The sequence below is a fragment of the Leuciscus leuciscus genome (assembly GCF_965113295.1).
Source record: "Leuciscus leuciscus genome assembly, chromosome: 19".
In the NCBI taxonomy this organism is placed as follows: domain Eukaryota; kingdom Metazoa; phylum Chordata; class Actinopteri; order Cypriniformes; family Leuciscidae; genus Leuciscus; species Leuciscus leuciscus.
The window spans coordinates 21,087,685-21,113,690 of record NC_138743.1 but is presented as its reverse complement, the minus strand read 5'-3'; the positions used below and the strand labels follow the sequence as shown (position 1 = coordinate 21,113,690).

Genomic DNA, 26,006 nt, shown 5'->3' with positions numbered 1-26,006 from the left:
TTTGCTTCTCAAGCCACCAGTGGCTCTCACACGGACATTGACTGCTACACCTCCTCTGTACTGGATTATATTAATACCACCATTGACAGTGTTACAACTCAGAAGCAGATCACCACAAACCCAAATCAGAAGCCATGGATGAACGGGGAAGTGCGACTCCTATTGAAGACACGCAATACTGCCTTCAGATCAGGAGATGCACAAGCCTATAGCACATCCAGAGCAAATCTGAAAAGGGGCATCAAAGAGGCCAAGCACTGCTACAAGCTTAAGATAGAGGGACACTTTTCCAACGCTGACCCTCGGCGCATGTGGCAGGGCATTCAGGCCATCAGTGACTACAAACCCACTCACTCCACCCCCGCAGCCACTGATGTCAACTTCCTGAACGAGCTAAATTACTTTTATGCTCGCTTTGAAAGAGACAACAGAGAAACTGCCACCAAGCTCAAATCCTCAGCTGACCACCCGCCGATCACACTCTCCTCCACAGATGTCTGCAATGCACTGAGCCGGATCAGCGCACACAAGGCTGCTGGACCAGACAACATCCCTGGACGCGTACTCAGGGCATGTGCGGAGCAGCTCGCTGGGGTTTTTACAGACATTTTCAACCTGTCTCTTGCCCAAGCAGCTGTACCAACATGCTTTAAATGCACTTCCATTGTGCCAGTGCCAAAACACTCCAGCCCGAAGTGCCTTAACGACTACCGCCCTGTAGCACTCACACCCATTGTAATGAAGTGCTTTGAGCGGCTGGTCCTGGCACACCTAAAAGACTCTCTACCATCCACATTGGACTCACACCAGTTTGCCTACCGTAGCAATAGGAGCACAGAGGATGCAGTTTCCATGGCACTGCACTCTGTGCTCACACATCTGGACAATAAGAACACTTATGCACGCATGCTGTTTGTTGACTTCAGCTCAGCATTCAACACTGTCATCCCAACTAAGTTAATAGCCAAACTTGGAGACCTGGGCATCAACACCTCCATGTGCAACTGGATTTTGGACTTTTTGACCAACAGACCCCAGAATGTTCGATCAGGCTCCAACTGCTCCACGTCCATCACACTCAACACTGGTGTACCACAGGGCTGTGTGCTAAGCCCGTTTCTCTACTCCCTCTTCACCTCCGACTGCAAGCCTGTGTACGGATCTAATTCCATCGTCAAGTTTGCGGACGACACTACGGTGATTGGTCTCATCAGCAACAACAATGAGACTGCCTATAGGGAGGAGATCAAGCACCTGGCCACATGGTGCACTGAAAATAACCAGCTCCTCAACACCACCAAAACGAAGGAGCTCATCGTGGACTTCAGGAAAGTGTCAAGAGGCACACACGACACCATCCACATCAATGGAATGGCTGTTGAGCGTGTCTCCAGTTTCAAGTTCCTGGGGACCCACATCTCGGCGGACATGTCCTGGACAACCAACACCTCCTGCCTGGTCAAGAAGGCTCACCAGCGCCTTTTCTTCCTGAGGACACTGAGGACGAATCAGCTTTCATCGACTATCCTGGTGAACTTCTATCGCTGTGCAATAGAAAGCATCCTGACCAACTGTGCTACAGTGTGGTATCGGAGCTGTTCTGTTGCAGAGCGCAAGGCACTGCAGCGGGTGGTGAAAACCGCCCAGCGCATCACTGGGACTCCACTACCTGCCATCGAGCACATCCAGAGGAAACGCTGTCTGCATCGAGCTCGCAGCATCCTTAAGGAGTCCTCTCACCCAGCCCACAGACTGTTTTCTCTCCTGCCCTCCGGCAGGCGTTTCAGGTGCCTCCGGACCAGGACCAGCAGACTAAATAACAGTTTTTTCCCCAGAGCTGTCTCTTTATTAAACTCTAACCCTCATTGATCCCACTCCCCTTATATACTGATTGACTCTCCTCTCCCTCCTCACACCTGCCTCCATTTTGTTATTTGTAATACTATAATGTTCATTTGCACTGCTGACTGTTATTATAGTAACAACTGTTTACATATGCATCTTGCACTACTACCTACTTACCTTGACTGGAATATGCTCAATTTGCACTGCCGACTGTTTATTTATACAGTACCAATTGTTTACAAACTTTATTTGCACTACTTTAAATCCATTGTTATACTGCTCATCTTAGCCTAACTTATTACATATATTTATCTGTAAAACTATGTTAATAGTAATAGCCATCTATATATTATGCTCACATTCTGTTTATAGTAACAGCCATCTGTATATATATTCATATATAGCACATATTCACCTGTATACTCTGTTTATAGTAATAACCATCTGTATATTATGTTCATTGTACAGATCTATCTGTAAAAATTCTGTTTATAGTAATAGCCATCTGTATATTATATTCAGTACATATCTAGCTGTAAATTCTGTTCACAGTAATAGTTATCTGTATATTATATTCATAGGACAAATCTATCTGTAAAATTCAGTTTATAATAGTATTTAACTCTATATTTATTCAGTACATATCCATGTTCTGCACTTATGGAACCACTGTATATCCTGCACTTGCTGCTATTGCACTTCTGGTTAGACCTAAACTGCATTCCGTTGCCTTGTACCTGTACTTGTGTAATGACAATAAAGTTTAATCTAATCTAATCTAATCTAATCTATAGCCCTTTACATAAATATATATTCAGGCCTGTGTGTATATTTTGCAAATATTGTACACTGGACCAAATTCTTAATAAATAAATAAAAATAGATATATTTTTATAATATTTCTTCTTGCTTGACTTTATTTATATACGTGACCTTGAAGTAATCCAAAAGTAATCAGTTACAATACTTTCATATTATAGTACTTGGATTACGTTACTGAATACTTTTTTTATGAAGTAATTTGTAACTGTAACGGAATACATTTTTAAAGTAACCCTCCCAAGCCTGCGTATAGAGTGTGTTAGGTTGTTTTGTAATTACCAAAATTACAAACACAGTGCAGTGCTTATATTTGAAATACTCCGTATTTAGAATGTAATTATGACAATGTTTCCAAGATAAACACAACATGCCTCTCCCACTAGCTAAAGGTTAATTAGCTACACAAACGAACACACCCCTCCCTTCATTGATCCACCACCAGAATGCACAAACACACAATGCAAAAGTGGATGTCTCTTTATCATAGCTGAAGTAAAGCATAATAAAGCGAAGATGATGAACGAATGACAAGGAAGAACAAAATATGAACATACAGTACACAACAGTATATATAAGCAAGAGTTGGTTGGTCGCCAGCAGCATACCAGCTCCAGACAAACAGTGACACTCAAAAATGTATTATTACTATAGCTAATATTACAACAACAGCATATCTTGGTTCTGTGAAACATAGCATGTAGTTACTCACACATGGAGCAGAAACAACGCAACCTCTCGTCTGTTTTCAGGCCTTCCCGCTTAGTTCTCTCCTTTCTAATATTAACACAGGTCCTAAAGCAGATGCCTGATCATAACCCTTCTTTGTCCAATGATATTCCTCTGACCTTTTCTATTTTGTAATGTCTCACAGCCATCTCTCTTTCTACAGTCTTTCTTCAAATCTCCCTCTTGCTCACTCTCTCTTCTCCCCCATCATGAGTGGACAAGCCCCCTACTGCTGATTGGCTCACTCTATCCTCCTCCATCATGAGTGCACACACCCCCTACTGCTGATAGGCTACAAGTGTGTTGTGCTGCTCAGTCCAATCTACTTTCAACAGTATTTCTCAGAAATCGCTTACTGCACCTGTAAGGTGTATTTATGTCGGAATTACTGTAATTACGAGAAGAAAAAGCCTTAATGTCTGGATATAACCAATAGAAAATGTATCCATTTAAGAGAATGATTAAGGCTCTGATTAGAGGAGCTAAAATATTGACATCTTACAACCCCAAGCATAAAAGCTTGTAAGATAAGAACATTTCAGGATAAAAAAAGAAGAAAAAAAAGAAGAAGAAGAAGAAGAAAAGCAGTAATTGTGATCACAATTAAATTATAATTAATTGTTCAGTCCCATTATGGCATATTGAAAATATAAAAAGCTCTTCTTATCCAATATGAAACACAGTCAAGGGATCTGCCTGAAAATGGGGACATGGAGTAGTTGTCTGCATGCTTCATCCTCCAAAACTCATATCCATCGCTCATATCCATCCTGCAAGCTTGGGGAATTGTGTGTTGCAAATTGTGTTTGAATTTTCTGGGCACATTTTTGCTGTTAGCTGATTTGCATAAACCCTTTAGCAAATCCTTTGCTCAGACAACACAAACAGCACATTCAAACAATGCTTTCAGTGTATGCAGTTCATTGAATTCCCCCATTAACATGATCTATTATGAGATCAATAAGACCATGATGGACATGTCTTTTTTAGTAGCTATTCTGGATATCATCCAACAGTGCTATTTGATTTGTTTTCTGCAATTTTATTCTGGCATTTTCTAACATTAATACATCCCGTTCAGTCTGTTTTGATATTTGTGTTAATTAAGGGATGATTTCAGTTACATAAAATGGCCGTGATCTTGGCTGCCCTGCTTTATACCACTGTAATGTTAATAAAACTTTAATACATTAGCTCATCCATAAATATGATTTCTGCCTGAGTCCCGTCAGATTGCTTTCCATCAGCTGTGAAGGTGAAAACAACAACTCCCATGATTACATGCTCATTCACAGCATCATCAAGCTACACCTTTGTTATTGTCTGTGTCGACATGTGTCTTCAATAAAGATTTATGTTTACGTAAATTAAAAATTATCTATTTGATTTTAATTTAATTTCTTACATTTCCTATTAACATATTAATATGTCCCTCAAAAATCTGAGCATCATCCACATATATTTGTATGCAGATTTCATCATCTACAAACACTGTATTTAGATAAAGGTAAACAGTTAAAAACGTTAGCAACAGAAGCATATTTTATAAGCGGATAATCATGGCAACATTTCAATGCAATTATTAAAACAGGTCACTGCTACCGCTATGCTGTGCTTATCTTATCAATGTTATTATTAACCTTGGATTTAACATGGCCTTGGGTTAACAATTTCAGATTGAAATGCCCTTAAGCATGTATGTTTGCCATGTAAATGCATATCATGCATATAGTTGCTTCATTAGCTAATTATTTCTACTTAGCTGGCAGCAGTAAAGTGGTTTGAAACAGGTGCTGCTTGCCAATTCACTCTACACACTGAGATATGAACTCTCACGTCTCCACCAAGACAACATCGTGCAACCTAACCAATTTGGAGCACTCAACATAGCTTTCAATAGTTTAACATTAGCACATTGCTAAACCAACACCTCAATACTCTAAATAGGAATGTTGGGTATAATTATGCACATTTTGTTGATAATAGGCTTTATGCTTAACTTCACATGAACAAACACAATTGTTACAGTTAATCTTCACAATCAAAACCCCCTCACCCAGGCAGACTCCATGATGTCTGGTTTCCCCAGTGAAAATGATCACCCTTTTGCTCCCCTCACACACTTCAAAGAAACTTGGGAGGTATTTCCTGCACAAAAAGGTACAGGCTACAAGAATCAGACATGCAGTCCCATATAAATGGAATTCTCTCCACTAATTCAATGATAAATCTTTCTGATGAATGAACATACATTTACCAGGAAATTTTGTGTAGTATTACGGTTTGTATACTGTCTTTTTATATTATAGTGTTATGCATGCCTGATGATAAAACTACCTGTTAATGTAGCCCCATCTAGATGGTGTCTCGTATCAAAATAATCATCATTTAATGACTCACACTTTGGTGGACATCACCTTCTCATAGAATCTAATGTATGTCTGTTATATTTATCAGAGTATAAATTAACACAACCTGCCAGCTTACTCCAATCATGCAAATGAGTCTGCTTCCAAACAAAGGAAATTTCCCGCTTGAGAATTGCACATTTCTCATTGGTCAATGACACACGACAAGAACGAGCGAAAGCTCATCCTGTGCGCTCACAACAGAATACAAATGTCCGAATCCCCACACAGAACCGAAGCCAAACTAGACCGAAGTGCCGGGATCCAAACACCAGGCCCCGCACATGAAACAAGGCACATAGACAAGTGAACGCACGGCTCAAGCATGCTCGAAACCACGCACTCAGACAAAGACGAGACAAAACAAAACAGGAGTGTCAGAGCTCTGTCACAAAACCAATAAATAAACTAGAGAGAAGTGACAGAACCCTGACAGTTATATTGTGTTGATTTGAGTAACTCTTATAATCACTTGTGATGTCCGAATGCTGCCGGCTGCCCAAACTCGGAGTCAGAGGGCCATCCACCAAGGGCTATCCAGCGCCACCACCAGGCATCGCAGAGTATTTCACCTAGCTGGTGGAGGACTGGATGGTAGTGCGTTTTGGGAACCGGACCAAGATTTTTTTTTTCTCTCATCCCCTCTCTCATCTCTGTCATTCCTCATGCTTCCATCTCCTTTTCTCTTACCTCGTCTGTCCTTACCCCCAGGTGCTGCGGCCACCGTGACTGAGAGCGCAGGTCTGTGAGTTACCCCGGCCTGCAAGGGGTGATGGGGGTATGTGGCAAACAGGAGAGCCATGAGAGAATGGTGTGAGACTGGTGGTGTGATTGATAGTGAGCGTCACCTGCACGCCGTTCCGGCCTTGTACCTCTCATGGAGGAGCTACAGAAGCATAAAAGGAGGAGTGACGACAGTGAAGGATGAGAGAGGACCAGGTCTGGACTTTCCGTTATATTTTGGTTTGCGGCAGTCGTCCGTGAGGGCCTGTTGCTTTTACATTCGTTTTGGGTTTATTTATATATTATAATATTACTTCTTCCCTATTAACATACCTTGTTACAATCACCCTTCACAAACAAGAAACAGAATACAAAAAGATAGTGAAGTCACAAAATGTTACTAGAGACATCGTTTGATAGTTTGCAAGTTCAAAGTTAAAGGAACAGTGGTTACACAACCTGGACGGGGCTGAAAAGGGAAGCTATCAATGGCTGCAACCAGATTTCTGAGAAGGCAGGTTCAGAAAAACCCTTGAGTGACTGCAAAAGACCTGCAGCAAGACCTTGTGGCAACAGGCACTGAGGTTTCAGCTTGCACATTAAGGCGCATACTAAACGCATGCCAGAACTCCAAGGCGTACACCACTACTGGCCTAAAAGCACGAGAAAAGTGTTCAAAATCTTATGAATCGATGAAACAAAACTGGAACTTTTCGGCCCTTTGGATCAGCGGTATGTCTGGAGGAAGAAGAATGAAACATATTCTGAAAAGAACACTCTGCCTACAGTTAAGCATGGTGGTGCTCTGTGATTCTCTGGGGCTGCTTTGCATCCTCTGGCACTGGAAACCTGCAGCGTGTGGAAGGCAAGATGGATTCATTGAAGTATCAGGAAATCCTAGGATAAAACTTAATGCTGTCAGTGAGGAAGCTGAAGCTTAGGATCATTGTTGTGTTGGAATGTCCAATGACGCCCAAGCATACCTCAAATTCAACCAAGGCTTGGATGCAGAAGAAGTCCTGGAATTACCTACAGTGGCCATCACAGTCACCTGACTTGAACCCCATAGAAAATATCTTGTGAGATTTGAAGAAGGTGGTTGCTGCACGCAAACCCAAGAATATTACTGAATTGGAGGACATTGCTCATGAGGAATGGACTAAGATTCCTCAGAAACGTGTCTTGTTATACATCTTGTTTGCAGCAGGTCATAACAGCAAAGGGGTTTTCTACTAAGTACTAAAAAATGCTTGCCATGAAGGAGAAGTCATTAAAAGTTGCATTTTCACTTGAATTTGGGTAAACCACTTGAAACATTTGTTGTGTTGAGCCATTTCAATTACTTTTGTTTGATTTGTTCATTGAAACAGCTGAAAGTCTGTACATTTAGCCAATATACCTGATTTGTAATAAGGGTTGAATACTTTAGATTACAAATGTATGTGGACAAATATCATAGCATTTCTGAAAGCCTGTTGTGTACTCATACAGGTGTGCTTCAAGTTTACTGGAAAATGAGTTACCTAAGAGAGTTTGCAACATTATATTGTAAAAAAAAGCACAAAAAAAAAAGAAAAAAAAAAGCAAGCTCTATATCCGTTTTAAGTGCTTGTCGCTATTATTTTTATTTATATAGATTACTTTCTTTTTAATGGGTTTTCCATGGCGAGCACCTGGTTGTTGCCGTGCTTCAGTGCTGATAGAAAGCAGGTTTCTTTGTACAGCTCTGCTTTCAGCAACAACGCACAGCGTGCATAATCATGAACAATATGCAAAGTGTGATTACATCTCAGCATGCTAACAATGTCGACTCAACAGCACTTGCCCAAATGAAAGACTGACAGAATGGGAATTTTGTGCCTTGTTGTTTTTTGGCTCTGATAAATGTGCATTCATAAATACAAATGTGCTGCATTTGTATGGTAGAACAGGGGAATGCTCAGGGATCATTTATTTAAAAATAACTAGCTACAGTTACAGGTAAAACACTTGATTGTAATGTGCAGCCAAGCTACACACTGGTAAGATTTAGTTTGGTAAGATTTAGTATTTTTGTTAAATAATACATTACAATTAATATCATATACCCCTAAAACACTTCGACATGTCACATAGAATTGTTCTGTGATATTATTGAATTTTTAAAAACCTTAATGCTGTTCGCTATTCACTACCATTATATGGACAAGCAAGCGGAACATAAAAAATAAAAAATAAACATTTTTGGGTGAACTATCCCTTTAAGAAGCAAAAGGAGTATCATGCAGAAATACACTGAAAATGAATGTAGCCCCCTTCCTGCATTGGTAAACAGCCTGAAGCGTGAACTTAATTATAATGAGTTCCCACCCAGAGTTGGTTCAGTGTGCAAACCTTACTACAGGTGCATGAAAATAAACACAAATTAAACAGACACACCTCATGCAATCAAATCCTCACATCAAATCAACATTCTGTCCAATACGTTCAGTAATTCTCACAACCTCCTTTGTGTGATTTAAGAAAACTCTTTTGGAGACTACGAAGGAATTACATTGTGTAATCAAGGCCAGATTGCCCTCTTTTACATACAAAGAGGGGAAACACAAAATAAAATAAATAAAATAACACAAATGAATTGTTTTTAAGAGATCAAATAGAATGACGTTATGCACTAGGATTTCTGTATGACGTCATGCACTAGGATTTCTGTATGTTGTATATTTAGGGGCCAAGCACCAAAAGTGCGTATAGGCACCTATTGTATCCGTTGGCGTTCTTATTATTCTTCCACTCTAGAAGTCTACAGTATGTCAGCCCATAGAACCACTTGTGAAAAAGCCAGTCATACAACTGTGCTGATATCATGAAGAAAAGGTTGAATTATCATAACCATCAGAAGAACAATATCACTGAAATCATAACCATCAGAAGAACAATATCACTGAAATCACTTTCTGAACTTTTTTTTTTTTTTTTTAGCTGATGAATGATACAAATATTGACAGCCCATCAGAATCCATGCTGCTTTAAAGAGCAGGCAACATAACTGCAGTGCATGCTTATAATAAAAAGAACAATATTTTGCATTGGTGTGGTCACTAACATAGTTAACTTATACAGTAGTTACCTTTACATCGTTCTTGGTGTGAGCGGGCCTTTAAATGTATATATTTATTTTAGAGCCAATCTATAGTGTTTAGAGCTTGACCTATTTGCAGGTCAGAGTTCACCAAACTTGAACTTTGGTACACAGCAAAGACAAAACTTCTTAGCATGTGTTTCTGGCATTCGCATACCAATGTACAGAAGGGAATGGAGCGTAAACTTTAGCTTCATACCCCAATTCAAGCACGTTATTTTATTTAAAATCAGATTAATTTTTGTTGTCAGGAAGAAGAATTGTTCCTCAAGTCTCAATGGGTATTCCTGTCACCTCTGTAGGAGCTTGTACATCTGATCTTCACATCACCAGCTACAGTTCTACAACTCACATTGTGAGCTGTGTCTCCACTGTTGACCGCCATCTAAGCGCAGGATCTCTAGACTCGTGGGAGATTTTATTGAACTTGTGGAATGGAACAGCAGCCTTATGAAGTGACTGGGGAATTGTGTGCCACTGTCACTCAAGTTGAATGACAGCGCTGCTATTGTTGAGAAGTGGACAGATACATCTTGACGTTCCAGCCTTCATTCGAAATTCTCAGACGCCCCCTTCAATCTGTCCTTCCCCACAAATGAGATTGTTAGCATAGTGCTTTTCTGGGAGAATCGTGACCATTTTAAAAGTAGCTGACAGCTGATGAGGAACATTACGAATGCATGTTAGTCATCGTGAGGAGAAGATGGATTTTATCGGCCCACTCTGGATAACAAGCAGCAAGAAGACGCTTCAATCCAAAGTTACACAGCAGAAAATATGAAGCAAAAAATAAATAGTTAAATAAATAAATATTGGAAATAACTATTAGATTTTTTTAAATAATACAGTTAACTAAAAGTCTATGATTTTGACATCCTTTGTTGTCTTTAAAAATGAGGCAATTGCTACGGAAGTATGGGGCCAATTTCAAAAGGATTTAAAAGCAAAAATCGTATAAAAGCACAAACACTTATTCTGTTAAAATTTGTTCTGATTCTGATGAAAAATTCTGTTGTTTATTTTTTATTTTTTATTTCAAATTTACCAGACACAGTCGGAATCTGAACAACTCAATATATTAAAACTGACAGTAGCTCTAGTATTTATGGCCATCTTATTAAAGTTTGCTGAGACTCAAGGTGAAACGTGTCCCTTGACCTCGACTTCTGCAGCTGATTTAGTGGTTCAGCAGCAGGTCTTTTAAGGCAGATTGTGGCCTTTGAAACCGCTTCATCAAACTAAAGGTGTCTCAATCCACTCCTTAATTCAGCAGTTGTACTGCCCAGGGCTCTCCCAACCTAATCTCATGAGAAAGCATAACTATTTTACGATTTGGCTAATTGGTAATGAATTTGTACGGTCACCCATTAACCTAATCAGCAGAGGGGCATAAGCAGATGAGGTCGAACAAATTAACATGTATTCGCCACTAATGTAAAATGGTTGCGAACTTTCATGGAAGTGTGTTGGCTGTCTTACTATCAAAGCTGTTCCAATTAACCGAACTGCAACGCTTTTGTATGTTTGAATGATGGCCAACAGGGTTGTGCTTTTCAGGAGGGGAACATTTCATTGATTATTCTGACTTATATAATCCACACAATTCATATTTTTCACTTTTCCTTGATTTGAAGATTCACCAAACTCTGAAACCAACAAGGACACATTGTCCAACATGCTACCTATGCAGCTTCAATATAAGTAAAAAATACAGCATTTGTCGTAAAATGCTAATACTCAAACCCTCATATTCTTTAAAAAAGGAACTTACGTTGAGGCACTTACAACCAAAGTAAATGGGTCAATTTTGTGGAGGATTTAAAACTAAAGTCTACTGTCTGATATAAGCAGATTTCTAAGGCCAGATTTACTAAACAGGGCAAATTAGCATTTAGTATTTCAATATGTATGGATTGGCCCGATTAAAGTCCACCATAAGTGCCTCACTGTAACACATATTTTGTATAGTTTTAAAGAAATCGAGGGACAAAAAAAATAAATAAATCAACAATATAATAAAAAAAAAAATAAAAAAAACCAAAAAAACGCTGTTGATTGAGTTTAATTTGTACTAAATCCATAATACTGCTTTATTGGTTGGCGATGACGTTAAAGATGTGGATGAGAGGGAAAAGACTAACATGCCCTATGGCAAACACATTTTCAGACCACAGAACTGTGGTGTTTACAACTGTGGCAAACTGGGGAGGGAAACAAGACAAAATGCTGCTTGTCTGGTTAAACCACATCTCTCTTTATTCTTATTCTCTCTTTCTCTCTGTCCAAAAGTCCCTATTTACATAGAACATTATCTCAGCAATTAGGTTGAAATTGCCTCCCTGGTAACAGGAGCGAAATAAAGTGTTGACACAGGCACAATGTAACACACTTGTCATTCAATTCTTCATCTTCGGAGCCCATCTGTTTGGAATGAGACAACGGAGGCCGAGGACATTCATATTCATACTAACCAGCAAAGTCCCATGCACCGTCACAGGTGCTTGGTGGGCGGATGGATGTCCCTGGTTTATCATCTATACAAAGACAATAATTACATTGTGATAATGTTTGAAATTATCAGAGACAAAACCTTCGCACATCTGTTTGCAACATTACGAACATTGTCATTCATTGAGAAACCTTTCAAAGCTTCTCTCTCTCTGAAACTAAATTAGAACCTTCCTGCCACTATCGAATTTAAAGCTGTTATGTTTTCATATTTCAGATGATGATACCCATATTGCATCAGCTGCCAATGTAACAGAGAAAATGCACCTCAGAACCACAACTGCATAAGATATAAGGTCTTGAATCATGGATTAAAATGCAGGTTTATGCAAATAAATTAATAAATAAATAAAACCATCAAACCTACTTTTATCTTGTCAGTTTATCATATAAAATTGATGTATCTGATTTTAAAGATTATTGGATCTTATTGAAAAACAAGACAAAACTAAATTATGTATTTATGTAGGCTATTTATTTGTGTAGTGCACATACAGCTTTTTTAGAACCCAAATTAAAAAATTAAAAATAAATAAAATAAATAACCAATGATTCAATAATCACATGTCCTGTACACAGATGCAGGGCACCAAATAAGATTATAAATTGTGATTTAAGGGCATGTGCTTTCATTTTCAGTTACATATGACCCTGGTTTATTGTTTGGTGTGTTCAGAAACACAGGCTAAATTGCTAGCACACACAACAGTATAGTCAATCAATGACTGTGTCTTTCAAAAGTGCAGATTGGCACATCTTGTCAAAAAAAACAAAAAAAACAACCAAACAAAATTGGTAAGGCTTAAGATTTCAGCCCGGAAAAGTACTGTGTAATTAAGAAGAATTTACATCATAACTTTCTGTAATTATAGTGTACCTATAAAGTACTTACATGCAAGTATAAGGGAACAATATGTAAAGTTTGGGGAATAAAGGGGTAACAACCAGGATAATCAAATAAAATATATTTATACTGTAAGTACATACTATTATGATACAACAATCTTACATTTGGTGGCAATTTAGTGAGAACATACACTGCGTACCGTTTTGTAATAATGGCGTACCAATACATACTGTATGGGCTTTTAAAAAAATACAGGGTACATATTTATGCATTTGTACAGTAGCAAAAGTGCACATGTTTAAGATTGGGCTTACATGTTTCAAACTATTGCAATTTTTTTTAAATACTGGGGAATACACTCTTGTTCCATGTAGTTACAGGGTAAGTGGTCCTTGTAACCCTCCTGTTTCATGTAGTTACAGGGTAAGTGGTCCTTGTAACCCTCCTGTTTCATGTAGTTACAGGGTAAGTACAATAAAAATACATACACACAATCAAATATCACTGACTCGGAAACCGTTATTTGAAAAACAACTTATTACAGTTGGTCTGAAGCAATAGTCTACAGTTAAAAAGTTTAAAATATTGTATTTTTTCTTACAAACACCTATCGTTTCACTTCAGAAGACATTGATCCATCCATTGGGGTTGTATGGATTACTGTAGTTATTGCAGTATGTGCTGTTTGATGCTCCAACTTTTAGGAACACATGAGCTTGCATTATTTGTATTTCCAGAGATGTATTTTTTTATTTTTCTAAAAACCTTAATTTGTGTTAAAGGGATACTCTACCGTTTTTTCATATTAAACTATGTTATTCCCTTAACTAAGACGAGTTGATACATACCTCTCTCGTCGAGTTACACTTCGCGAGTAACTGTATTTAAATAGGGAAAACGTGGAGGTGTTTGGTAGCTTCTCTGCTTGGCCCATATTAAATGAACTGGGCTAACAAAGTTTCGCCGCTAGACAGAGGGATTTAGTGCACGCACTGAGACGAGAGAGGTATGTATCAACTCGTCTTAGTTAAGGGAATAACATAGTTTAATATGAAAAAACGGTAGAGTATCCCTTTAACACAAATTAAGGTTTTTAGAAAAAAAAAAAAAATACATCTCTGGAAATACAAATAATGCAAGCTCATGTGTCCCTAAAAGTTGGAAGTATCCCTTTAATCTGAAGAAGGAAAGTCATATGCAGTCGTAAAAAGGCACGCAGATGTTCTTGCTAAATTGCTCCCAAATGTAAGATTGTTGTATCATAATAAGTACCCCTTATTTCTATACTTACAGTATAAATGTTTTTTTTAATTCTCCTGGTTGTTACCCCTTTATTCCCCACACTTTACATATTGTTCCCTTGCACATACATGTATAATATATAAGTCCTTTATAGGTACACTATAATTAACAAAAGTTACACTGTAAAATCGCTTTAATTACACAGTACTTTCCGGGCTGTAATCTAAAGTGGTACCACAAATGTTTGTTGTTTTGGCCCACCCGGTATGCCATATTATCCAGCCCTGACGTATAGACCCAGTAATGTTGTCACGATACTGCAAATTTCAACTTTGATACTTGATACTTGATACTTTGAAAAATATCGATATTCTATACCCTTTTCGACTCCACAGAGAATACTGCCATATAGATATTTTTATTATTATCTCATAATGTATCTCAAACAAATAAACAAATTGCAAATGATATCACATTTAAATACAATAAAATAAAGAGACCAAATTAAAGTTTTTTTCAAGTGAGTCTAACTGAATTATGCGGGTAAAAACATTACAGAAATTAAATAAAGTAATCAAATGTAAAATAACACTGGATAGTCTTACGATGGCCGAGAGAGCTCAACGCGCTGCAACTGAAGAAAACACATGCAAATAGAAAAACACCTGCAAATTAAGAAAACATCTTCATCAGTTTCACAACACATGTGTGCTCCAAATACTCACAACACAACCAAATACAGAAACGCGCTGCAAATGTTCACAACACAAACAAATCAGAAACGCGTTGTGCGTTTCTGTATTTGGTTGTGTTGTGAGTATTTGGAGCACACATGTTTTGTGAAACTGATGAAGATGTTTTCTTAATTTGCAGGTGTTTTTCTATTTGCATGTGTTTTCTTCAGTTGCAGCGCGTTGAGCTCTCTCGGCCACCGTATAGTCTTCATTGTAAAAAATAAATACAGATTAATGCTTACAATTTTAAATGATAAATGTTCAGTCAAGAGCAGCGAGTGATTTTCTCTTTGTCTTTTGTTCTTTGATTAACATGACATGCAGCAGGTATATTAGGCTGCTGTCACTTTAAGAGCTTATGTACTTATATACTGTAGATGAGTGGTGAGCGTGCTTTTGGTGTGAGAGCGAAACCTGCAGGAATGAGTAAAATTATGCACAATTCCCCCGCAAAGAAATTCCATCACTATTCAGTCGAGTGAGTGAAAGGAGCCTCTTCTGTCCGACGGTGAACTGACACACACCCGCAGGAGCTGGTGTCAGTGTATCAATATTTCAGATAAGGAGTATTAGAATCGTTTCAGATATTTCAGTATCAATACGTATTAAAATATTAATATTTTTGACAACACTAAGGCCTAGACTTAACTCACTCACACACACACACAGATAAAGAGCTCTTCAACACCATCAAACAACGCAAGCTTCTAAATATCTCATTTTGATTAAGTCTCCATGCCAAGCGTCCCTTTTTTTTTTTGTAGGTTCATACCAGTACAGTTGCTCTTATCAAGCAGTATGAACAGCACTAGCTAACATTTGCTAGCATTTTATGTCAGTATAAGGCGCAAGCAGAAAATATATTCATTTTGCTGTGACACCTGTTTAAACAGTTGATAACACAGCTAACATTATGCTTTGTGTTAGACAACAGTGTAATACTTTAAAACTCCTTTGTGATAGACTGTGAGATGTGACAGAAGCACTTAGTAAGATATAACATAAAATTAACACTTGGGATATAGAAGCGAAAGTTTGAGTGTTTAGCTTTCACCTCATTTTGAAAGTACGCCACTGGTAACAATGGCACGATTTTCCATACATAATGCTTATCTAAATGAACAAATCATAAATTAATTTGGTAGAGAGGTAAATATGCATACTTGATGGGCAAACTACTATAAACACAGAAAAGTAAATTTTCTTTGTTGGTTCGGGTTCTGAGTGTATAACAAATAAGATTGTCCACGATATTTAAAAAAAATATTTTAAAATCTAGTTTAAACACATGTGCCAAGTTTTTAGAAACATCATCTCTGTATTCATGTTGGTCTCACATGACTAAAAATGCAAAAGTATATATATATATATATATATATATATATATATATATATATATATATATATATATATAATTTATTTTTTAAATATTTTATAAAAAATAATACAGTACATGCGAGAGTACAGATCTTAGTAATTTTTTAAAAATTATTTTTAACAAATCTGATTTGTTATAGATTTTTATTTTTTTATTTTTTTATGTTTGTGGGTCACACCACATTAATATTGTCTTGTTGTATGCATATACTTTGATTTGGCATAAAAAAAAATCAAAAAAATAAAGAAATCTAATATTAATAAGCAGTGCAGCAGTTTGGTTAAAATATTTTCAGATTATAAAAACATAAAATCCTAAATTAATTGTATTCATTTAAAAAAACAACAAAAAAAAAACATGCTCATCATAAAGAAGTACATTCAAGCAACTGAATAAATAAAATGCATTTTAAGTATTTTTAAATGAATCGATACAGAATTGTCATCGACCCTAAAGCATTTTCGTTAACACTTTATTTTACAGTGTCATTGCTACATATGTTACATGTAGTTACTATAGTAATAACTATAAATTATGCATGATTACATGCAACTAATAAACCAAACTAAACCCTATTCCTAACCCTATGGTAAGTACATGTAGTTAATTAATATTACTCAGTACTTAAATGAATAATTTCAGTGTAACAATGACACCTTAAAATAAAGTGTCAATAACAAATAATCAGTTCTAAAGTTGCTTTAACAACAAATAAATGTATCATTTAAAAAACGTAATGTTACTATAGATCATAATGCATCAATATAAGACCAAGTAAAAGCCAATAAAATATAATTTTAAATAATTAAAATCACATATTATATGCTATGCTATGGTTGTTCTTTTTCAACAGGACTTCTCATTTGTAAAATGTTGGTAAAATGATAACATTTTCACAGTTTTATATTGTCTCAAGTGTAATATCATTGTTAAGCAATGGTTTTGACATAAATAGATATATTTACTTAGAAATATTAGTCGTTTTATCATTGTCCCCTAATTTCATATCAGTTCTGTTACTATCACCAAAAACCCCCTATACAATAATGGCACAAACCAGAAGTGACAATTTCAAAGAAGTGGCATCATTTAGAGGAAGTGGATTCCACAGTGTAAGCAAGGGTAAGTTCCCTTTCAGTCGAGAACATCAGACGTAGTCGATGTCGACTGAATAGGGATCACGTCTAGTGAGCCTGTCTTCTTCGTACTACTATTTAATCAAGCCAATTCAACATTGGCGTGCGTGATTACACGCTCCGCCCCGCCACCCGGGTATAAACACGGAAGTGGACGCACGCACCAGTTGCCTTTCGCTTCGGAGCCGATCGGATGTCTCTGAAGTTACTACTGTTTACACAGCAAGCGAGTGTGTCGGTGTTCTTGCGGGAAGACCTCCCAGTGTTGGTGTTTCTACTGCGTGAGTGCAGCGGTGATCGCGAGCTTCTTGAGCTCTCAAATGCTGTTTTAACAGCAACAAATTTATATTTGTTTGTATGTTTGACGGTTGGTTAGAGGGCGAGAAGTGAGTGCTTCACTGTTTCAGTTCACTGATTCAGTGTTGCCGCGGTCATTCCCTGTGTGCTCCGGCACTGGTGACGGTCCCATTTCCCAAAAGAGCAACACGGGTGCGTTTGCATCTTAAAAAAAAAAGAAAAAAAGAAAAAAAAGAAAGAAAAAGATGTCATTCCACCCGTACGTTTCTGGATGCATTCGTTCCCTGTCTCTCTGTAATGGTCACAATTGTTGCATCACATGTTTGGGCTTAAAGGATGCTGAAGCAGCTTTTGTGGACAGTTCATGTTCTCATTGCGGGAATATGACTGTCACAGTGTTGAGGTCGAGACTCGCCTTCATCCGCGAAGCGCGAGTCCCCATTACCACACCCCACCTTTGGGTGCCGTGTGGGGTGGGTGACAGGAGGATAGTGTTGGATGTCTCGCCCGGTAACCATTCCCTGTGGGCTCCTCACTCCTCCCTTCCGCAGCCGGTGGAGTCCCCCGTGGAGCGTGCTGATCCATCCATAATGGGTGGACCGGCCGTTTCACCCAGGGCTCCCTCAGAGGACAGGATGCCGATTGCAGCATCGGAGGGTGAGCTGGCCTCTGGACATGACTCGACTGCGTTGTCTCCCTCTGGTAATGTAACGTTGCTTGAGCCGGATCCAGAACTGTCAGCTATGCTGATATGGGCTGTCGGGCTTGAGTGGAACCCTCCACCGTGTCCCGCTTAGTCTCCGTTGGATGATTGTTATCTCGGGGCGGGCCGTGCTGGTTCTCAGCCCGCCGCCCGAGTGCCCTTCTTTCCCGAAGTGCATGGAGAGCTTACTAGTTCGTGGATGGCACCTTTTACTGCCGAAAACTGCCTGAGTGGTTCTTCCCCCCTCGCTACCCTTGAGGGAGGAGCGGTTAAGGGTTATGAGGCTATCCCTCCAGTGGAGCTGTCTGTTGCGACAACAGGTGCACCTGTGTCCAACGGCCGCTGCTTCTGGGGGATCCTTGTCTCCCCTCGCAGGTCTGTGAGCTCGCGTCAGGTTTGACGATCAGAGCTTACAGAGCTGTCAGGTGGTGAACCTGCAAGCGCTGCCCCGGAGGAGGCAGACCCAGCCCTGGCTTCTCTGTCCGTCCGCTTCATTGTGGATATAAGTGCACAGAATGCAAGCCTTAGGATCTCAGACCAGCTCTTGTCTGTAAAGGAAATCAGCAGAAAGGGAAGGCTGTTTCCAAGCGACGTTGGCCCACTGATAAAGGTCTTCATCTTGGTGTTAAATCCCGAGATGCACATGTCCACTTACGTGGTGAGCTCCTCTGAAGTGAGTGGTGCTCCCGCCTAGGCGTTGACACAGTGTGCTTCGCTGACAGATATTCTAGAGTTGGGGGCTGGGCGACACCTATGTTCGAACCGCTGCTTCTCGTGGGCTCCCTTTTCATGAAGCCAGTTTCACTCGAGCCCGGTTCGAAGTGTCAGCTTGCTGCACCATTCCCCTCCTATGGACTGGATACGTGCACCATTTTTGCTCCAGTTGAGTTCCCTTTAACCGAACCCTGTCGAGTTCCTCCATATCCTCCGGTGACGGACGCGGTAGAGCGTCCGAAGCCAGGCCTACCACTCATATGCACTAGTGGAACTTGTGCTAGGCTGGGTCCATATGTTGCGATCCCCACGTGTCTTCCCTTGGCAGAGTTTTCTGCTGTCAATGTCCGGTGAGTATCTCCCCCAGGTTATAGGCTGGAGTCTCCCCAGTGACATTCCATATGTCGTACTGCCCGTCAATTCGCCCAGTCCATATGTGTATTCTCCACATGTATCTCCTTGTGAGCAGGATGTGGCTTCCACAGCATCCCTTCCTTCCATGTACAGGGAACGCTTTCCCAGTGGTTCTGTAGGAACTTCAGTGACTTCCCTGGCCTAAAGCCCTGTCCCTTCTCCACCTTAATTCGCGGGTGGATCATAAGGCTTCTGCCTAGGCACTGGAAGGTGGCAGCGCTAGTGGCGTTTTTCAATAGATCCCCATTCAGTCGACGTCGACTACGTCTGACGTTCTCGACTGAAATGGAACGTCCTGGTTGCGTATGCGGAGGACGTAGTCCCCTCGCCACTACTGCTGGACCACCACTGACTCCGGGGGCCGATCGGCTCTTCAGCGAAAAAGCAACTGGTGCGTGCGTCCATGTCCGTGTTTATACCCGCGGAGCGTGTAATCATGCACGCCAATGTTGAATTGGCTTGATTAAATAGTAGTACGAAGAAGACAGGCTCACTAGGCGTGATCCCCATTCAGTCGACGTCGACTACGTCCTCCATTCCCTCCTTCAGGACGTTTCTCTCTTCTTAAATGTCCTATTTTTGCCCTGTGCCCTGTGTGTGTGTGTGTGTGTGTGTGTGTGTGTGTGTGTGTGTGTGTGTGTGTGTGTGTGTGTGTGTGTGTGTGTGTGATCGGTAAGTTCGGTATGTCAAGTCAAGTCAAGTCAAGTTTATTTGTATAGCGCTTTTCACAATACAGATTGTATCAAAGCAGCTTCACAGTATTAAATTAAAATAATACAACAAAGTTTGTTTCAAGAGGAATTTATTGATTGATAAAATTAAATTAAATATCCCCAAAATATCCCCAACTGAGCAAGCCAAAGGCAACAGTGGCAAGGAACCGAAAAACTTCATCAAGTGACCTAATGGTGTCCTAAAACTCCATCAGGTGACCTAATGGAGAAAAAAAAACCTTGGGAGAACCCAGGCTCAGTCGGGGGCCAGTTCTCCTCTGGCATTTATGAGCTAGAGGCCGGATTGTAGTTTGAACTGTAGGATTATATGAATGCCTGGCTGAAGAGATGCGACTTTAATCTAGTTTTAAACTGGGAGAGCGAGTCTGAGCAACGAACAGTATCAGGAAGACTATTCCAGAGTTTTGGAGCCAAATGTGAGAATGCTCTCCCTCCTTTGGTGGTTCTGGATATCCTAGGTATGACCAAAAGCCTTGAATTTAGTGATCTTAAAGAGCGCGATGGATTATAGGGTGATAAAAGATCCGTTAAATAGACTGGAGCTAAGCCGTTTAGGGCTTTATAGGTCAGTAGCAATACCTTGTAATTAATACGGAACTTTATAGGTAACCAATGCAGTGATGATAAAATCGGTGTTATATGATCATATTTTCTTGATCTAGTAAGAACTCTAGCGGCGGCATTTTGGACTAACTGTAGCTTGTTTATTGAGGATGCAGGACAACCAGCTAGTAAAACATTACAGTAATCCATGTTTTATCAGGGTTGTTAGAGAGGGGTCGGCATACAACATCAGTCCTGTTTCCATTTTTAAAGTGTACATATAAACAATTATGTATTAATCCTGATATTACAAATATCTATCAGTAATAACCTTTCAGAATAGCCTTTCTGACCATGACCTGTTAGCTAGAAATGTTAGCATTAAATCATCAGTCATTTTACCATCAGTCCTGTTACTATCCCAGAGCAATAGGGAGCATAGATTCTGGCCCAGCTGCATAACTCAGTCATAGACAGGCACGGATTAACGCACGGGCCTACTGGGCACTTGCCCAGGGCACTGGGCCAGCAGGGGGCCCTGTCAAATTTACTGTGTCTATTCTTTTCAAATAATTATTTTAATTTAAATGTTATTTTCAGTAAAATTGTGTTAAATATTGAGGAATAATGTGATTTTTTTTTTTGCAGTTGCAAAGTATTAACTAGTAAATAAATCAAATAAATCATTTTAATGTATTGCTGCGCTGTTGAGAGGGACATCTAGAGGCGAGCGAAAAGCATTGCGTAATATAAAAGTCACGCGTAGAAGTCGGTTACTCAAAAACCAAAACAAAAATGAGTTTAAAACCACAACCAAGTGTATCAATGAAAAGAAAGCACAAAAAGGACAAAGAACCAAGAGAAGCTCAATTACTACAAAAGCTACCAACAATCTCCAGCTTTTTTAAAAGCTAAGGTAAATTTAAACCAACTTTTTTGTCCTAAGCTAACGTTAAATGCATGTGGTGAACGACAGTTACACATGAAATGTCTGCTAAATGTAGAAATGTAAATTATTTATGGAATTTTCTCCTGTGATATGATTTGGAGAGGTCAGAAGCTTTTTGATTGAGTATGTTGTACAGTATGTTGTATGTTGATAGATACTGGTGAGATATAAATAAACCAATTTGTGGTGTGAAAATACAGAATATTGCCTGCATTCTCTCCCCTCGTATTAGTGCCGTTATTAATCCTGTATGATGGGGCATACAGGCAGAGGTGAACCAACACTGAGTAGGGCCCCAGGCAAAATTGATCAATGAGGCCCATTTTATATATATATATATATATATATACTGTAATATAGGCTACTTTTTTTTTGTTAATATATCTTCATTAGATGTAGGCCTATAATTATACAAAATTCAGTTGTTTATGTTTTACAATAGTAGCCTATGTGCTTATTTTTTTAACGAAATGTCAATCTTCATCTTTATAACAGAAGATAAAATACAATACAACAATCTTCAAGATACAGTAAATCTTCAAATGTTTAACGGATTGTCACCTTAAAAAGTGTCTTTTGTGGTGGAACAAGCAATGCTATATAGCATCTTAATTTAATCTTTTTTTAATTATTTTAGTTCATTAACTAATTGTTAACTCAACTAATTTAAAGGTACAATATGCAAGAATTGTTTTGCCGCTAGAGGGCGCTACATTCCAAACAACAACAACGGCGTAGCTTGATGACGATGTGAAGGAGCGTGGAATGATGGGAACTGTCGTTTTAAACTCCACCGTGGATGTAAATCAGTCAGACGGGAATCGAAAAATCATGTTCATGGATGAGGCTAAGTTCTATTTTTATAAATGTTGCGTTTAATGACATGCTTTTTGTGGCGAGGGGGGCGTGGTTCAGCGCGGTCTGTAACGGGAGAGAGAAGAGACGAGCAAGTAGATCAAGTGCAAAGTATTATTGGCGTGGAGAGCTTATAAGCCGCGCTGGAACGAGAGAGAGACTGGAGAGAAAATTGGACGCAGAGAAAGAGAACCGGTGGATCCGAGCTCTCATTTTTGAACTGTTTTGTGCCGTCGCGGTTGCCACGGTGAATGCGCGTTGTGCGCGGCTTTTGTTTGTTTTGCTTTATTTTAATAAAGTAGCCTACGAGTCCCAGTCACGCCGACCCCTGTCTTCTTCCTTCCTGACTCTTAAACCTCATCACACTTTTATGTCATTAAAATGAATTAACCGCAAGAAAAGTAAGGTTTAATACTAAATTGGTTATCATAGATGTTACTGTATTTGTTGAATTCATTGTTGTGATAACGCTGCGCAGTTTTACGTGTTCTAAACAATTGTTGTAAAAGTACATTCGAACATGCCCACATCATTTGCCAAAATACTGATTAATCTTTATGTATAACACATGCTATGTTTATTTACATGGCCATAAACACCAGACGTGATAAACAATGTCAATAAACTAAACACAAATCTAAAGCAATAATACTTTCCTTACATAAACATAACTATTACCGAATGCTACATTTGGAAAATATAAAATTAAGCATGCTTTGTCGACAGAACCAGCAGCAATCGGTAAAGAATAATTGTGTACCATAACGACTGCAAGAAACAAGCTAAAGTTTGTAGCTTGATAGACGCTACAACTACAACTTCCGCATTTGTCCAGGACTCCACGCAGTATGAGCGGAAACCGAGGGTAACGCGGATATGACGCAATTGACTGGCGACTCCCAGCTCACCCCTGTTCTAACGCCCCGTTTCCTTGGATAAAATCGCAATTTTCTCACGATTTAAAAATAGTTGGAAACATTTGGGATATTGTAAGTAATCAACTTAACAAAATATATAACACTGGCCTTGAGATTTTGGGATATTTTTATGCAAAATTCTTACATATTGTACCTTTAACGTAAAGACCTGTGCCCGTATTCATAAAGATTCTAAGAATCCTCTCAGAAAACTCTTAATTTAGCTTAAAAACTTTTACGTAGGAGTCTTAGCTTAAGAGCAATTCGGGACCGATCTGAGAGGAACTCTGAGTAAGGAAAAGACAAAAACTTTCATCTTAGTAAGGAGGCGGGGCTGACCCCGTTGCTATGTATGACACAATCTTTTGAAGACTGTGATTGGTTGGTTGTCCAAGAAGGAAAAAAAAATGTGATTTTAAGTATAGGGTCTATTCTAAGCCTTCACTTTGAAATTACATGTGTCATTTTTCCTATTTGACCGTTCACACACACACATACACATTATATATGTGTATATAAATCCTTTTTATTTTTATTTACCATGGTATGGTAATAATGTATCATGCATGCTGTTAATTTCCTATAAGGTATTTGCTTGGCTTAGAATGATAAAAATTGTTCCACTCTTTCCAATTATTTTCCACTGATTGCTGGCATGTCTATTTAAATGGCGGTTTTAATGTTGGTTTGAATGTTGGTTTTAATGTATCAAACATGGAATTTTCCCAGTTGTCAAATATCGTAATGTAGTGATTACTTTCATTTCTGGCGCTATGGCATTTCTGCGCTGTATCGGAGATATTAGCGTGTCTCTAATAAGATCAGTCACAAACATGATCCCTGCACGATCTAATCTATAGCGTCTTATTAACTCACTGTTATTCATTGTCTGCAACACATTTCTTCTCCTTCTTCGTCTTTCTGCCATTTTCTCCTCTGCTAAAGAAACTCTTAAGCCTCTTAAAAGTCCTCGTCCGTGCTCCTAACAATTTTGACCTTAAGACCTCTTTTAAGGGTTAAGATGCTTTCTGAATTACTTTTTTCTTTACTAGGATTTTTTCTTTAACTTTAAGAGTAAACGCCCACATTTCTAAGAATTTTCTTAGAATTGTGTCACTAGGAGCTACTCTTTGCATTAAGATTCTTTATGAATACGGGCCCTGGATACTAGAATTAAAAATTAAATAAATGTCAACTAGCCTAAATGCATTGATTAGGATTGCCATTGACTAAAGATTTTTCTAGTCGACTAGTAGTCATTCATTTAAGCAATTAGTCGTAATACTGAGTGCATGGAGCCATATAGCCTATTCCGCGCTCAAGCGCATGCATAAATCTTGCCGCAAAGCACCGGCAAAAGCAGGCTAATGATAGGCCTAATATATCTGAAAAAAAACTAGGCATTTTTATTGTTTAATAATAAAAAAAAAATATTTCTAAATCATTGTCGGCTGCAAACATATCTATATCTCCGCTGTAAAGTGGATGTACCTTTAGAGAGAAATGCACCAGTTTGAAAAAGGTAAAAGCATAACGAGCGTAACGAGAGAGGGGCCCCACTAAGGGGGATGCAGAGATGTTGCTGCGTCTTTATATTAACATTTCTGATTGTTTAAATGATCAGCCCTTGGGGGGCCTCTTAAAATGCCTGGCTTGCCTGCCCTATTGCGGCGCCTGTGCATACAGGTGCAACACTGTTGTCCAAAAAATTGGTGATGGGGGCCTTTGAGACATCCGTGCCCAGGGCACATCATCGCCATGATCCGTCCCTGGTCATAGATGGTGTATTTGTTATTTGCAGGGGAAAACATTCAAATGCAATTTAAGGATTAGGACAACAACTCATGGATACTGACATTTATAAAGGTTATTTTGTGTGTTATTGAGCTAAAACCAGCAACATAGGAGTCAGCAGCATATGAGCATCGAGCACATGCTTAGTTACCATTGTTTGTTTATGCATCTGTTTTTTATTTGTATACTTATGCTCCTTACTTTGCTGTCTTATTTGCATAGAATTAACATCACTTTTAATTTTCTATACACTTTTACAGTTGTTAGCAACATGCCATTAACTGCAGCCGAGAAGCAATGGCGCTATCGCGCTCATAGAGACCAGGATCCAGAGAGGAGGGAACGGTATCTTTTATGGGAAAAAAATAAGTATAAGAGAGACAGAGAACAAGGAAAGAAAAAAAAAAGCATAGAAGAATGCAATGAGGTAGAAAAGGTGTTGAGGCGAAGGAGATGGAGATGGAGAGCAGACCAGGCAAAGACCAGTGCAGCAAAAAAGGCTACTGCAGTTGCAAATGTCTTACTTCTGTCACCACTTCCATGTTCTATTCCATGTTGTTTTTCTGTGGTACTGTTTGCTCTTTTTTGAATGGCAG

The 26,006-nt window shown here is 39.0% G+C and overlaps 1 long non-coding RNA gene across 1 annotated transcript in view; it reads right to left on the bottom strand.

Moving 5' to 3' along the window:
- LOC309481722 overlaps window positions 1-24,130 on the bottom strand; it is a 430,539-nt gene extending 406,409 nt beyond the window's left edge. The window contains exons 1-2 of the long non-coding RNA XR_014200090.1: window positions 24,109-24,130; window positions 23,786-23,925 (exon numbers count right to left, since the gene is read on the bottom strand). This is a non-coding gene — a long non-coding RNA (uncharacterized lncRNA). The remainder of the gene's footprint in view (window positions 1-23,785; window positions 23,926-24,108) is intronic.
- Window positions 24,131-26,006: the final 1,876 nt, after the last annotated feature.